This window comes from Alligator mississippiensis, chromosome 10 (assembly GCF_030867095.1).
Source record: "Alligator mississippiensis isolate rAllMis1 chromosome 10, rAllMis1, whole genome shotgun sequence".
Taxonomy (NCBI): Eukaryota; Metazoa; Chordata; order Crocodylia; family Alligatoridae; genus Alligator; species Alligator mississippiensis.
Genome location: NC_081833.1, coordinates 71,205,924 through 71,221,435, shown reverse-complemented (window position 1 = coordinate 71,221,435; position 15,512 = coordinate 71,205,924). Strand labels below are relative to the sequence as shown.

The 15,512-nt window shown below is 40.4% G+C and overlaps 1 protein-coding gene across 2 annotated transcripts in view; it reads right to left on the bottom strand.

The window, feature by feature from the left end:
- The window catches only part of CDH13 (cadherin 13), a 788,124-nt gene that overhangs the window by 457,036 nt on the left and 315,576 nt on the right, over nt 1–15,512 (bottom strand). The gene's annotated exons all lie outside the window — the stretch shown is intronic.

Sequence of the window (15,512 nt, the reverse complement as noted above, 5' to 3'; positions counted from 1 at the left end):
TGTTCCAAAGTCTATTGAAATCGCTGGAAAGACTCCCATTGACTTTAGTAGACTCTGGGTGAGCACAGGCCATGAATGTTATAGTGGGGTGTACCCAGAGACCTAACATATAAAAATGGAGGGAAAACCTGCAGTAGCCTGTCTAATATTACTATTTTGTGAGACCCAATGCATAAGAAAAAAAGAAATGTAGCAGCATTCTAAAACAAAATAAGGTTAAAATCTAGGGATGTTTAAAAAGTGTTAAATTAAGGTGTTTAATGTTAGTACAACAAGCATTCATTACAGTAGGATGAGAAGAGAAAGCTGTGCATGCCAGGGGGAGCACAAATGAAATATTTATCAAGGTTTCTGCCAAGACTTCTCAGAGCTCCTAGGGAAAATACGTTCTTCTGGAATTACATGGTGGCTGTTAAGGATGAGCAATGGATAATAAATAAACACTCAAAAAAGCTTTGCTTATTTGCCCTGTAGTTATTCATAAATACTCTATTCAGCTCATTTCTGTTCGTGGCCGTACATTCTCATGACAGCAAAGACACATTAATGTGGAATTTCCTGAATTGGAAAAACTCATTTGGCCTGTTCATAGTTAACAAATTATGTGGATTTGCTACTTCAGAAGTCAACAAAGTCCAAAGATTAATTTCTTGCCCTAATGGAGTTTTGCTCTTTACCCGGGGAAATTTAGATTGGAGATTAGGAGGAACTTTCTATGAACGTGGTCAACCGTCAGAACAGGTTCCCTAGAGAAGTTGTGGACTCTCCAACCTTAGACATTTTCAAAAGCAGGTTAGAATGGCTGAGATAGTTTAGTCAGGGACGAATGACCCCCTGAACTCCCCTTGCACCCCTACTGTCCTATGATCCTATTTGTTAAAGAGACGATGAACCAAAATTATCATTGATGTAAGTCCACCAAGGGAAAAAATATTGCAACAAAGAAGCACGTGGCACTACCCTTTATTACTCAAAATCTTGAGAACAGTGTGATTTTTCTTTCTGATTGATACAAGGGTTTATCTGATTCAATTTGGTTTTCAGATGCCAACTGCCAAGAAATTTCCCAATATTATTTGGAGCTTAAACATTTGCTTAAGCAAACTGCATCATTCTGAAAATTAAATGCATAATGTGGCTTGAAAATAAGAAGCTGTTTACTTTCCACATCTTCTAGTGATGCCGACTGATGGACTATTAATGAGTTTCTGAGATTCCTTTATTTTAAAATGATAGCCGATTTGACTCCAGAATTCAAGTCATGAGTCACTGAGTTTGACAGACTTGCAGCAGTCTTAAACTTGTTTGGAAACCCATTTCCTCTAGAAACTGATAACGCTCTCTACTACCTGCAAATGGATCTGAGCCGCACAGCGGAATTCTTACAAGCTAATATCAGGAAATCAAAATGGTTGCATTTGACTTATATTTTCCAGGAACTTTCTTTCCTTATCTTTGCGTGTATGTTGTAAGAATAGCTTTACCTTCTGGTAGTAGCTACAAAGGCTTTCAGAGTTTTACGGTTGCAAATAACGAGACAACTAAATATTATTCATATCTATTTATGTTGGGAAGGGCAGATACAACCTAGTTCTGCATGACCAAAGCCAGTGATACTAGCATTTCAATAGGAATCTTTTGGTTAATTCAGATTTTGTTTCTGAAGAAAGCAATCAGTTTGAGCAACTGAGGGGTCGTTATTCAAAATCCTGGAGATAATGGAAGATGAGCCACATCCTCTAACATGAAGAGCAGTTTCTTCTTTTGACTCAAAAGCAAGTAGATTTACTTCTGGTACCTCCAGCTGAAAAATAAGTGCTATTCTTTCCTTACAGAGACATCAACGTACAATTACATATATATATGCAACATCCTTCAAACAGTACAATTCAGTTCATGGTGTGCACTCAGTGAGATGATAGGAATTAACCTGAGGGTTTATAGACATAAGTGGACTGATCCTGTTTGCCTCTAGTTGTGGATAAAAGCCATTACTGTAAGTTATTTGTGCTAACCTTAATGTAAATATAAATTATTAAAACATTAGCATGAAAGAAAAGCAATTGAAATGTGGCAAGAATGCTGAATCCCTGAGACACTAACAGCAGGGAATTAAATAGTTTACCAAGGAAACAGAAAGCTAATGATTATAGGTCTATACTTATGGTCAGGAGAGACTTTGACCTGTGAAAAAGGCTCAAGCCTGGGAAATAAAGTAGTTTATTTAATCAATAATTGATTATCTTTTTAACATAGTGGGCTCCATTAAAAAACCAATATCTAATGCAATATTCTGCTGGAAACAGGATGGCCTAATTTATTCTTTTAATTAACTTCAAATTTTGGAAACTGCAAATTCCTCATCTTATCTTCCCCTCTCTTTCATACAAGCAATGTATAATGCCTTCTGACTCCTTCAGTCCCTCAAAGTCTTCCTAATCATGCATACATATAAAGACTTTTTTCCTCCACTCTCAAAACCACCCAGCAGTTCAGGAACGCAGGAGTGGCAGGATGCATAGGCTGGTAAATTCAAATGGCACATCCCTGTGCTTCAAAACGCCCATGAGGTTGTGCCCAAAAGAAGCTGTGCCCACTTATACCTGTTCTGAATTTGTCCTTATGTCATGATGCTCCACATGCAAACATATGCACGTATGATACTTATGCAACATTGACCTTTTCTTAAGCTACCTTTCACTTACCTCCACTATGAATACATTAGCATCGTTACCCTACGTAGAATATGTTTAAAAAAAAGAGAGAGAATAAAATCTACCCCAACAGAATAGCAAGCTACAATTCCTAGGATGAATGTTGTTTGTTCCCTTGAAAAACTATTCTAAATACTAAAAAAAAGATCAATCATGGTTCAAGGAAAATTTATGTTAACCCCCCCCCCGAAAAACCAGAGTTTATCTGAGGGAACCATTATCCTTTTTTAGCAACTGTAATGTTAATGGGCCTGAAGATCAAATTCTGGACCTGAATGTGACAGCTCCCCAGATCTCCAGATATTTTTGAAACAAGCTGTATAATAAACAATTCTAAGCTCTACTTTGGCTAGGAAAATGACTTTCTAAGTAACTTGTGTTACTGACACCACGTTCATCACCGCCAAACAAAACATGATTCACCTCTTTCATCTGCTTCAAGTATGGCTTATTTGGTCATTCATCTTTGTTTTTTGTCTCCTCTGCCAATGAGTTTTTCAATCTGCTATGAAGCCTAGTTTATCAATACGTTATTTATAGCTTCTTTTATAAAAAAAAATATTCCACAGTAAAATGACAATATTTTATCCCGTGCAAGCCCACAAACAAGAAATAAACTCATAATCCAACAATTCTGAGAGTTTGTTTCAATCCATATTCCATCTCCAACATAATCTGTCATATTACACAGCATAAGGCTGGTGAATAAGATTATACATTTAAGCCTCCGAGTAGACTGATACATTAACTAACATAAAGGGCACAAGAAAGATGAAGAGTATTCCTGACCACTATGTTTCTTGGCCATCGATATTATTTCATAAGCGTTCAAAATTTTTGACAATCTTTTACATTTATCATAGGAAAACCCATACAGGGAATAAAACATAATGTTCATATCTGTATATACATGATAGAGCTCACAACATGACCAAAGCTGGGTATGATTTACATGAAAGAACATGAAAGAGACATAAGAGCCTGAACTCCATCGGGTCATAGCCAGGCCTGAGGACTACAAGCAAACCCTGTGAAAATGGATTGAGAGCCCGGAGTACTGTGAAAAGGGCCCTGAGCAGTCCAGAAACACTTTGGTCTGAGCTGAAGCCCAAGGACTCTGGGAGAGCTGTTTCAAGGCTCTAAACTGTTGCTTGGTGAGAGAGGTAGTGGGTGCTTGAAGCAAGCTCTATGCAGAGGCAACAGCGAAAAAGCTGGGCAGACACCCACAACCCAGAACTGGCCATCCAGGCCTGTATGGTTTTACCCAACCTAGACTCTGAGAGAGCGAGAGAGATGGAGATCTCTGCAGCAGCAAAGAGATTTCAGACAGGCAAACTGGTTGACTGAAGACACTTACCATTTGTAACATCAAGGCAAGGTAGGCAAGCCGGGAGAGTGCACCAGGAGGCCAGAGAAGTAAGCGGGTCGTGGCAGGACACTAGGGGATGACAGATTAATCAAGAATCCCTCACTCCTCGCCAGGCTTGTTACAGCCTGATAGAGGCAGTTGGCAGATGCCATAATTTAGAGCAGCTCCCAAGATGCTCTAATCCAGACAGAGCAAAGAACCTGGTGGCTAGAACTGACACTGTGATGCCCACCTTCTCTGCCTTATACAGTGAATTATTTTGAGGTGCTGGAGAACCATTATCTTCTCATTATCAGTTACTGACAATTAAAATATCAGCATTCAAGGGAAAACAACACCATGTGCAAGTCACATTGTTCCTGAGGCTGGAATGGAAAAAAATGACTTCTAGAGGAGTGAAATGGAGCATAAATATACAGTAAGCCCTATAATAAGGAGCTGGATTTTCCCCAAGTATTTGCCTGAAGGCTAGGGGGAGGAAAGCTAGCCATTAGAAATAGATGGACTACCTCTTTTTTAAAATGCATCTGTACATTGGTCACACAGCTCACTTAACTTCAACCAGTAAACTTAAGACTTATTAATATATACATCTTAATGGCTCTTCTTTTATGATTAACAACATTTTTTTTTCTAAAGATGCAAAAATTAGTTGCAGTATTTCTCAGCTGAAATGGAATAAATGCAGGAAGATTTCTTCTTTTTCTTTTTTTTCCTTATAACAGTATTATCTTTCCTCACTGTGAAAAATGAGATAATTTCCAGTCACACACAGTTGCTTACCATAACATTGCTCAGTGTCAAAAAATACAATTTAAGTCAGTTAATGGTAAGATTTTGTGAAAGTTTGAGCTGTTAAATTATTAAACTGTTAGATACATAATTTTGCCAGATAATGGCTATGCATCCTACATCTTGCAGAATGTAAATGTAGCTATTAGTGTGAGGAAAAATCAGTTTAACACTTAAGCTAGTAAAAAAAAAAATGCAGAAAGGCAAGCAGTTAAATAAGCATGAGATCGCGTTGAACAGACCTGAGATGAAAAATAAATGTAAAAAAACCAAAACTTGTTTTAAGTACTCCAAGTTTAAGAAGGCAATCTCTTATTGGAGCAATGAGTTCCAGCTTCTATGTTTGCTCACTAGGTTTTGGTCTGACTGAGTTTCCTTTGTGCCCAATGAAACAGGTGAAAGGGACTTTAAACCTATTTCAAATGAGCCATCCAGATTTGTCAGGAGCCAACGGGGCAAGGCTATAGTGCACTCTGCTCGAGTGATCCTTACTGCAGCTCTGGCCCTTAGGGGATCATTTCCAATCGGCAAGTTGTCACAGGGCATAGCAGCTTTCAAGCTGCTGCAGCTTTTAAACCTAAGCCCGGTCCAGGCCTGAGAGAAAGGGTGGTAGAAAGGCTGTTTGCAGGCCCATTGACCTCTTTCCTCCATAATTGCAAACATAGCCCAAGGTTTTAAAAAGGCACTGCATTAACAACTGGTAAAAACAGACTTTTAATGGCATTCATTGCAAGTAGACCAAAATTGTGCTTTCATTTGCACCATTGCAGGAGGTTATACCCATTTAGCATCAACCAGCTGTGGGTAATGCTTTTAAGGAGATAATTATTTATTCACTGAATAGCCAGGAAATTGTGTCATTTTTCTATATATGGGAAAGGGGAAAAAAGGTACGAGCCCAATTCCAAAGAGCTTGCCATGTAGAAATAGAAAAACTGACACGATTGCTCTAATTTGTTCTTAGTCTGATTTACACTTTTATTTTAAAAAGACATGAAGAACTCTCTCAAATCACTTGTGTTTTGGTAGTTTCAAATATTATACTCAACAAGCATATAAACCACCATCAAATGGGATGCTGATTGGCATTTGAAAAATAAGACTATCCAGTCTTGAAATTTCAAGCTTAAAAATGTAAAGTACCCAACAGAAGTTTTGCCGGGGTTGTAGAACGATTACTAATACTTTTGTAAAGAGAACCAAAGGATTGAGACTGAGGCAGGGTATTCTAAAGCTTGATTTTATATTTCACTGAAAAGATGATTAAAACATTATGCCCTGGGCCATAATCAGGCATTAGATGACTGAAAGAGAAAAAAATCAACACATGAAGGTAGAGTTTAATTTCAGGAGTAAATGTTTGAGTCACTGTTTGTTTCATGTTCAGTTCTTACAACTCACACTAACAGACTACTAACTGAATCTACACAGGCCAATAAATAACATCAGCCATGTGAAAACCCCAGTTATATGGGTGTAAATCTAAAGTACATAAACTCAGTCTTCACTGGAATCGCTCCAGATTAATACTACGTTGACTGACTTTAGCATCTAGATTCCATCACTTGATAATGGCTTTGAATTATTTTCATATCACTATGAATTACAATGGCAAAAGGTTATACCACATCCATGAAAGTGAGGATAACTCATTTCCCATTTAATGACCCACCATCATCTTCTCTTCACTTGCATTTACTGAAACACTACTTCCAAGCCATGTAAAGGCATTACACATAAACCAGTATAAGTGATCAGAAGCCAGTCTATATTAGTAACTGGACAGAAGTTTAGTGCACATAGACTGGTTTAGAAATGATGAAACCCAGTCTAAGATAGACCTGGATCAATGTGGTTTAGACTTAATCGATTTAGTATAGACCGGTCTATCGAACTTCTGTACCAGTTCCTCTACCAACTCAAGTTAAGTTTCTCTCTGCAAGCATCCCATGCTCAGGGATGGCCCCCTTCCAGCCACCCCCCTCAAAGTGAGGCATGCTGGAACATGGCCCATGCTTAGCTGCTCCGGCCCAGCAGGCCCCATTCCCAGGTCATACAGAGCCAAGACACCACATACCCTTCCCCTCCAGTCGGGCATCCTGCCTCCAGCTAGCTGGAGCCACAACAGGCCGACGCGGGGAGGGGGACCAGAGGCTTCTCTTGCACAGACCTTGCTCAGGCTCTCCCAGACCTGAGCCAGAACAGGATCTCTCCCCAGCCCCACCTCCAGTCAGCTGTGAGATGCAAACCGGTGGGGCGGTGGTGGGGGAGTTGCTCTGTAGAAGGAAGGATGGGCCCCTCAGTGATCTGGCAAATGGCAGGTGGTGGCAGCAGGCACTCAGCATGATTCCTGCAATCACAATTCCTGTAACTACACCAAGCACCTGCTGCTGCCACCTACCACTCACTGGAGCTCCAAGAGGCCTGATCCTTCCTCCTAAGGAGTAGCCAAGCGATACCTCTTTGGTGCTGGGCACGTGCCCCCAACCCCTTGCCATCACCACAAAGTCTGCCCTGTGCCTGGCCCTAGGCTTCTAGGAGAGCCCCAGAGTGGGTCACCATGGCATGCCCAGCAGTCAGTCAGGGGTGGCTCAGCCACTTGGATAAACTCAACTGCCCTTGGCAGCCTCCAGCATGCTGGGAAGCATGAAGAAGTGTCCCCAACCTGCTGGCCTTGGCCAGTGCAGGGAGCCTGTGGGCCCCTCCTACCAAAGGGCAAACGTGTTCTGTTCACTACCTAACTAACCTAGGGTGCTTGGAGTAAAGCATATAACTGAAAATGATTCTGCTTTGGGTTTTTTGAATACATGTACATGACTCCAGTGTTTAAGCAATATAATTTTATGTAACACTGTATCCAGATGCTCATTTGATGTAATACTGTTCATATTCAAATTATGAGCAAATGTAAGCGTTGGTCCTAAAGCAACGATAATCCAATTCTGATGCGAACAAAGTTTAGAGGAATTCTGATACAGGTTTAAGTCTCCAGCAAAAAGATCATCAAAATGCTTTTGTGGTTCTAATTAATTTGCTTAAGTACAGGGTGATGAACATAACTGAACAGATAAAACCCCATACAAGAATACATCTGGCTTCATAAAGAATTCAGAACTGTACTAAAAGAATGTCTGATCTTTTTATATATAATTTAAAAGAACCGTAAGCAGGCTGACAAACAAACTCTGGGGATGAGCAATAGGATAAATCAAACTTTTAATTTAATGAATAAAGCTAGCTTCCCCAGGATCACACTTTGTTGTCTAATTTTTACTGAAAACTAAAAGCTGGAGGCATATCATCAAAAGTTTCATAGAAAAAGAACAAATGGCTTAATGGCATTAGCAACACAACTTTGTTTATGGAAATGAGAAAGTAACATATCATGGATTTAAAAAATAACTAGGTGCATTAATTAGTATTAAAACGGCAAATCATTGTATGTTTCTATTTGTATAGACAGAAAGATCTTAAGACATTCCTGGGGCTATCAGCCAATACAGAGATCTCAGAGGGTTTTGAAAACAATCCTGAGAAAAAATAGTCGGATCATTCCAACTTATGAATCACTCGCATCAATGTCCACTATATGACTCCTCGGACAAGAAAACGGATCTATTGCCATTAAGATTATTTCTGTAGGCCCGTCACCTCATTAATTCTTGGGAATTTTACCTTGACGGTATGCTATATCAGTCCCCTAAACTCAATTTACAACCTGGTATATCAATTTAACTATAATGACATGTATTCAAATAATTAAACCCAGCTATTTCTATAAAAAAAATGTTAATTTATACAGCCAATACAGGGAATGTGTTCCTATGACAACCACCATTCTGACTGATAATTTATAATTTGAATATAATATTAGTTAAGTTTAAATATGTAACAGCTTTTCTTCAAATTAAAAGTACCGCAAGTCCTTTAAAAATAACTGTGGCAGTTCAGGGTATGCATTCAGGACTAGGCTAAATCAACTATGCTGCTTAAGTCTAGACTTCAGTGGGTTAACGGAAATAAGTGGGCAGGATCTGCTCCTTCACAGGATTCCTAGGCTTGGCACAGAGGGAATATATAAACTTGTATAAGCATTGACATCCTGCTTCATCTTTGTAAAAGTTTTCAGCTATCCATCCATGAAGCAGTACCTGTAGCACAGGGGTGGGCAATTATTTTGGCTGAAGGGCCACTTAATGACTTATGGTGAACTGTTGAGGGCTGCGAGTGTAGCCCCACCCCTTGACAAATGCCCCACCCTCTGCTCACCATCTTGGGACTGAAAATCACACCCCAACCCCTGACCTTTGCTACCAAAAGTCCCCTCTTCCTCCTTGCCCTTAATTTTATTCAAAATGTCCTGATTTATCTGTGTTTGCAACAGGTATATAGAAGTGACTGCATAATAACTGAAAATACTCTTGTATATTGTCTATGGGGCGTGTGTGAGATTTGTGGGTATAGGGGGTGTGGGGCTTGTCAGGGTGTTTGTGAAGGGGTGTGGGTGTGTGTCTGAGTGGGTGTGGGGTCTCTGGGGGGGTGGCACTTGTGGGAGGGTGTGGGTGTGAGTGTGCATGCATGGGTGTGGGCTGCCCCCTGCCTCATGCACCCTCCATGGCACATAGCCCCCACCAGCAGCAGCAGCAAGCAGCAGGGCCCCTGGTGGTGTGCAGCTCTGTCTGAATCCCAGGAGCTGCACATGGCAGCATGAAGTTCACTTGACACACTGGAACACATCTTTGAGCCAGACTAGGCTGGCTCTGTGCCAGCACGTGGGGCTCCTGGCACTCCAGGCAGGAGCCACATGCCACTGGGCTTGGCTGATTCTGTGCCTCCATATGGGGCTTCTAACACTCCAGCGGGGAACCCCATTTGGAGGCATGGAGCCTGCCCAGCCCAATGGTGCGCAGACCAGAAGCCACAGGGAGTTGTGCACCACTGGGCTGGGTGGGCTCCATGCCTCCATCTGGGGCTCTCACTGCAGTGCTGGAACCTCCAAATGGAGGCATGGAGCCGGCTCAACCCAATGATGTGCAGCTTCCACCCACAGTGCCAGGAGTCCCACATGCTGGCATGTAGTCAACCTAGTCTAGCTTGAAGGCCCATGCCAGTGGGCCAGGTAGGCTCCATGCCGCCAGGTGCAGCTGCCAGGATTCAGCTGGAGCCATGCACTGCTGGGTGGCTCTGCCTGCCATGGGCCAGGAGAAGCCAGAGGGCCCACCATGTGCTGCTGTTGCTGCCAGTGGCAGCAGGGGCTATGCACCATGGGAGGCTTCATGAGACGAAGGGGCCCACACCCACCCACAAACCCACACCCAACCCCCCCTGCTGCAGGACAGATTTCCCCTCCCCACACACTAGCTATCCAGTCCTGTGCCATGATGCTCGATGCCTCCACATGGGACTCCCAGCTGGAGTGCCAGGAGCCCCACAGAGGTGGAAACATAGAGCCTGCCCAGTCCAATGGCATGCAGCTTTTGAAAGCCCACCTCCCATTGGGCTTGTAATAATTGTTTTTTAGAGCAGCCCCTTGAGCTGGATAGAACGGCCTGGCAAGCCAGATGTGGCCCGCAAGCCGTATTTTGCCTGCCCCTGCTATAGTGTGTGGCCAAACTGACCATTCATGCTCCCAAAAACAAACAGTTGAAGATATAGTGAAATGGAGTAGCTCACCTATAAGCTATTGACCTTCTTATAAGCTTAGAAAGGTCTGCAGCAGGGTAAAACCACAGATACACTTGTAAAAATCAAAGTCTGTTCACAATATATTCTTGAATAGAAAATAAAGCAAAACTCATCCGATGAATGACTTGCTATGAAATAATTCCCTCTGCTCTTCATCAGAGCCTTCCTTCCTTTTTCAAAATCCTGTTACTGTACATGGGTCTAGATAGTTCATTACATGATCAGCAGGGAGTACTAACTCTTCCAGAGGATTACGGACAAAAAATGACAACCTCTATGTAATTTGCTTTCAGCTCTTGATTTTAAAATGTTGATATGAAAAATGTGTTCCTAGTCTAAGAATATAATGAACTTTTGGAATCTACTAGGAATTTTGGAAGGGTGCTCTTTTGAACAGCTGTTTGGGGGAAAGTATCTTCGGCTGTGTTTTGCTGTACTGTCAGAAGTAACTATTGTGCTACAACATCAATTGGAACACGATATTGGTGTCTCTCCGATGGTAAAACTCTTAATGAATACAAATACATCATGATCACAGGAAATCTGCCTGGACTGCACACAGAATAAAGCAATGGCAGGTTTATGATGGAAAGGTTTAGCTATAAATGAATGTTGCCAAAGCATATGTTCATGTCAACAAGATAAAGAACTGGAGTGTGTAACCAGTGACTATCATGTGAAGATCTCTTAGTAGGTGGTTGTTAGCTGGATGCAGATCCTTCTATCAGTCATCTCTGAAACTATGACCCCCACAAAAAAATCAATTTCTACTACTTACAAAGAGTGCCCTTCATCAGTTTGTACATCATTAACTTCTCCCCTATAGGAAATACTGTACCTGCTGCTTAAGATTTCACATTAACAGGTAATTATATTTTTTTCATAGCACAGGATAGGATATTTCTTCCCTGTTGTGTACCAATTGCTTGAAAGAAAGCTAGATCCCTAACTAATAATTACTCCGAGATCCTTGCAGAAAAATAAGGTAGTATCACTAGACGCTTTTCTAAACTAGGATTTTGTTCATTTAAATTCATTTTCAAGTCCCAGTGACCCTTAGCAAACTCGGATTTAAAAACCCAAACAACCCAGTGATACTGAATGTGATTGAATTAGTATGCGTTCATATTTATATAATTTCACAATTTCATGCTCTGTATTGTACACTAATTTTTACTGGTGATAAAAATCACAAAGATTTTTAAATATTTTTACTTTACCTGATCTGTGAATTTCCCTGTTTTATGTTCTGTTGTCTGAAAAGATCACCAATGAAACCCCTGATGTAAACTCTATTTACAACTTACCAGGAATAATAAATTCTTCAGCAATTTTAAGTGCTTTATATTTTTGCCCACTGGAAAACCAATTGAATCAAAGAATGTCAGCTCGAAAAATACCTCTCTCTCATATTTTAATCGTATCTGAGCACAAACCTCTTGAAATAAAGTAATTTACTTTAGTTTTTCCCTTAGTTGTATCCACGCTTCTTCAATTTTTGGCCTTCTAATAAGTAAAAAAATATATTAAGGCACATGTTATTGGATTACAAGGATCACAACTGCTTTCAATTTCTGGACTTCATTGTTGTACAGATTTTTATTATCAAAACCTATTCACATCTCCAGCAAATACGAAGAAAGCTCAATTGAAAATGTTAACTTAATAGTTCCTTGCATGTGTTACAGAAATGAAAAGCAAAACTTCTGAAGCAGTGCAAAAAATACATCATCTAGTAAAACCAGGCAATGTGAAGATAAGTGAAAAGCCTAGTTTTCCCAGATGTACATACATAATTTTTACTGTGTGTAAAAGGAAACAGCAGCTATTGATAGTACAGGTCAAGTTTATTTCCTGTTTACTTAAGGTCAGCACCTATAATTATGTTTCTTTTAAAACATTCAAGCAATTGGGTCTTCTATTATTTCCAGTGCATTCCAGATCAGGATTGTAAGCCCTGAAATAGCTAAGTGCTTAAGCAAATGCTTAACTTTAAGGAAAATGTCTACGTCCTCTCTACTAGCTAGATATGCATCTGTTTAAAAATTATGGTGAATCCTAACTTGGAGCATAAGTAGAGCTCATTGTCATTGGGGAAAAGTATTTTGGAAAATCTGTATTTTTTTTTTCTTTACCCGTTAATTCCAAAGAATTTTGCACCTCAAAAATAAGACTGCTATAAATGTTAGGCCTGCATTGCATGTGTTCAGGTCCATGCTATTCATCTGTTATTCAGAAGGATACAAAACATGATGAAAAGACAGAAAGATAAGGAGATAAATGGGTTCATTATCCTACAGCTAGAGGAAATTGATAACCATGGGTATAAAGGACAAGCAAGGAGAATGGCCTCAGATGAGTGAGTTCGAGCCCTACTCTGAACTTACTCCTTCAGTTGACCTAGGTGTAAATGGATAATTGAACATTTATCTGGGGGGAGCATGTCAGAAAAAATATGTTTTATATGGAATATGTGGAATTTGATTGAAAAGTGTGTCATATATTTGAGGTGTAGGCTGTAGCCATTGTTGATCTAAGGACATAGGCAGACAAGGTTCTTTGGGTAAATCTGATATCTTTTGTTAGACCAACTCAGATAGTTGGAAAAATTGTTCTTTGCAAGCATTTGAGTACCAGTACCCTTTGTCAGCCTGAGCTCTTCCTGGATGGAGTAGTAAAGCAGCCAAAGGCCAGTACTATGGGAGAAAGCCAGTCAGTTAAAATGTAAACCGAGGTGGTCAGTAGGTGAGAGATGGGCGGGGGGAAGGGGGGAATGCAGGGGAAGGGGAATGAACGTAGCTGTAGTCAATGGATTGGGTTGGGGGGGTGGAAATGAGAGAAGCTGGTAAAAATATGGCTGCATTTCCGGAACAAAAAATGAATGTCTGTTCACTTGCTTATCTGTTCAATCTCTGCAGCTTAGACTAGCCTGTGAAGACTGAATCAAGCCAGACTCAGGTTTTTTGACCATCTGTACTTAGTTGAAATGTTTTGGCATTTTTAAAATCCACTCCCACCCCCATTTTTTTGGTCAAAGTTTTTTTGCCAAATTCAACTGAAATGCACAAGTTACTTTGGTCTCTCCAAAACTCCTTTTTTTTTTTTCATTGTTTAAAGAAAATGTACTATTTGTCTAAATTTTTTGCCCAACTCTAGGTTTGGGCAAAAAAAATGACACATTATGTATATTGTACCTCCAAAGTATCTGACACCAGACAGGGTGGTATACTGGATATTGATAATATTGTCACAATGGCATGCTACAGGCCGGGATGTAAAAGGATTTGAGGGTCAATAAATATGTTGCTGAAAGGAGAAGCAAATCTTCATTACATTTTTCGGTCCTGGTGTAAAACACAAAGCTTGCTTCTTTCCAACGGAAAGCAGACAGCTAAGAACACTTCAGAGAGACTCTCACAGAGAAGGTTGCAAACTGTGTGGCAGAGGTGATTAATGAGAAAGATAAAAGAAACTCCTACATTGCCCTTAGTGGTCAGCCGGAAGAAAGTTGTAAAAAGATGGAAAAATTATTTTAAAAGTGAAACACAGCAGTTAGCACAGGGGTTAGCATCATACCACACGACAGCTCATTGATCTAATTATCACAGACAGAGGAGTTAGACAAGGTCCTTCATATGGGAAAGGCTGAGAGCAAATACTGGTAGCAAGTTAAAGAATTCTGGTTGTCAATGATTTGGTTTTAAATCCCCTTTTAGATCTCTTATCAATGCATTGATATGTTCTGTCCACTTCAATTTTAAATGTCTGTATCTCTGGAACGGCTATTCCACAATCTAACACATGTTACTGTTGGGACATATGCCACCTGAATTTTCCCTGTCTTATGCATGTCCCATTTCTCTTTATATAAAACTTGTATTATTCTGAGCCATATCTTGCCCACCTTGGCATTTACGTTTAACTGAGGAGTTTTAGATTCTACTTCTAAATACAACATCGATTCATTGTGTCAGAACTGGAAAAGATGTCTTATAATGAAAAAACTTCAGGAGCTCAGTCTGTTTAATATATCAAAGACTTAATCACAGTCTGTAAGTAACTGCATAGGGAACAGTAATGTGAGCATAAAAGGCTCTTCAATCTAGGAGACAACGGTATAAAAAGATCCAACCGTTGGAAGTTGAAGCTAGACAGATTCAGACTCAGAAAAGGCCCACATTCTTCAGATGGAGGCTAATCAGTTATTGGAACAACTTATCAAGGGCTGTGTATGTACTCATTCCTTGTTGGTGGACATTTTAAAATCAAGGTTGGAGATCTTTCTAAAAAGTTTAAGCCTATGACCTGTGTCATGCAGGAGGTTAAATGTGATTGTAAACATGGTCCCTCTTCACATTTGTGAAACCAACTTCATAGATTGCATAGACAGTATGGCTGGAAGGGACCTCACAAGATCATCGGGTCCAACCCCCTGCCCCAGGGGCAGGAAGTCAGCTGGGGTCAAATGATCCTAGCAAGATAAGCATCCAAGTGTTTCTTAAAAGTGTCCACAGTAGGTACTTGCACCACTTCTGGGGGGAGTCTATTCCAGGCTCTGGGGACTCAGACAGTAAAGAAGTCTTTTCTTGACTGATATGGTAAAAATGCATTGATTGGGGACTCAGCCTAATCCACTGCGGTGTGCAGAGGCATAAGGCACTTTATGATAATTACCAACCATTGGCTATCCTGATGAGCTTCCAGAGAGCTTGTGTTGCCCAGATCCTAGCTCACACACAGCTTCTCATTAGTTAGCTGAACCCTTTGCAAAGATGGATGAACCTCATTAGTCCTACTTTAAAGGTGAGGAAACCCAAATTTGGATAATCCTACCCTATTTAAAGAATCAAAGCCCCTCTTTAACATTAGAATAAGCACAAATGTCTAAAGCCAAAGAGTCTTTCAGCTCAAGCACAGGAGACACAGGTGTATACAACAGTGGAAAAAAGGAG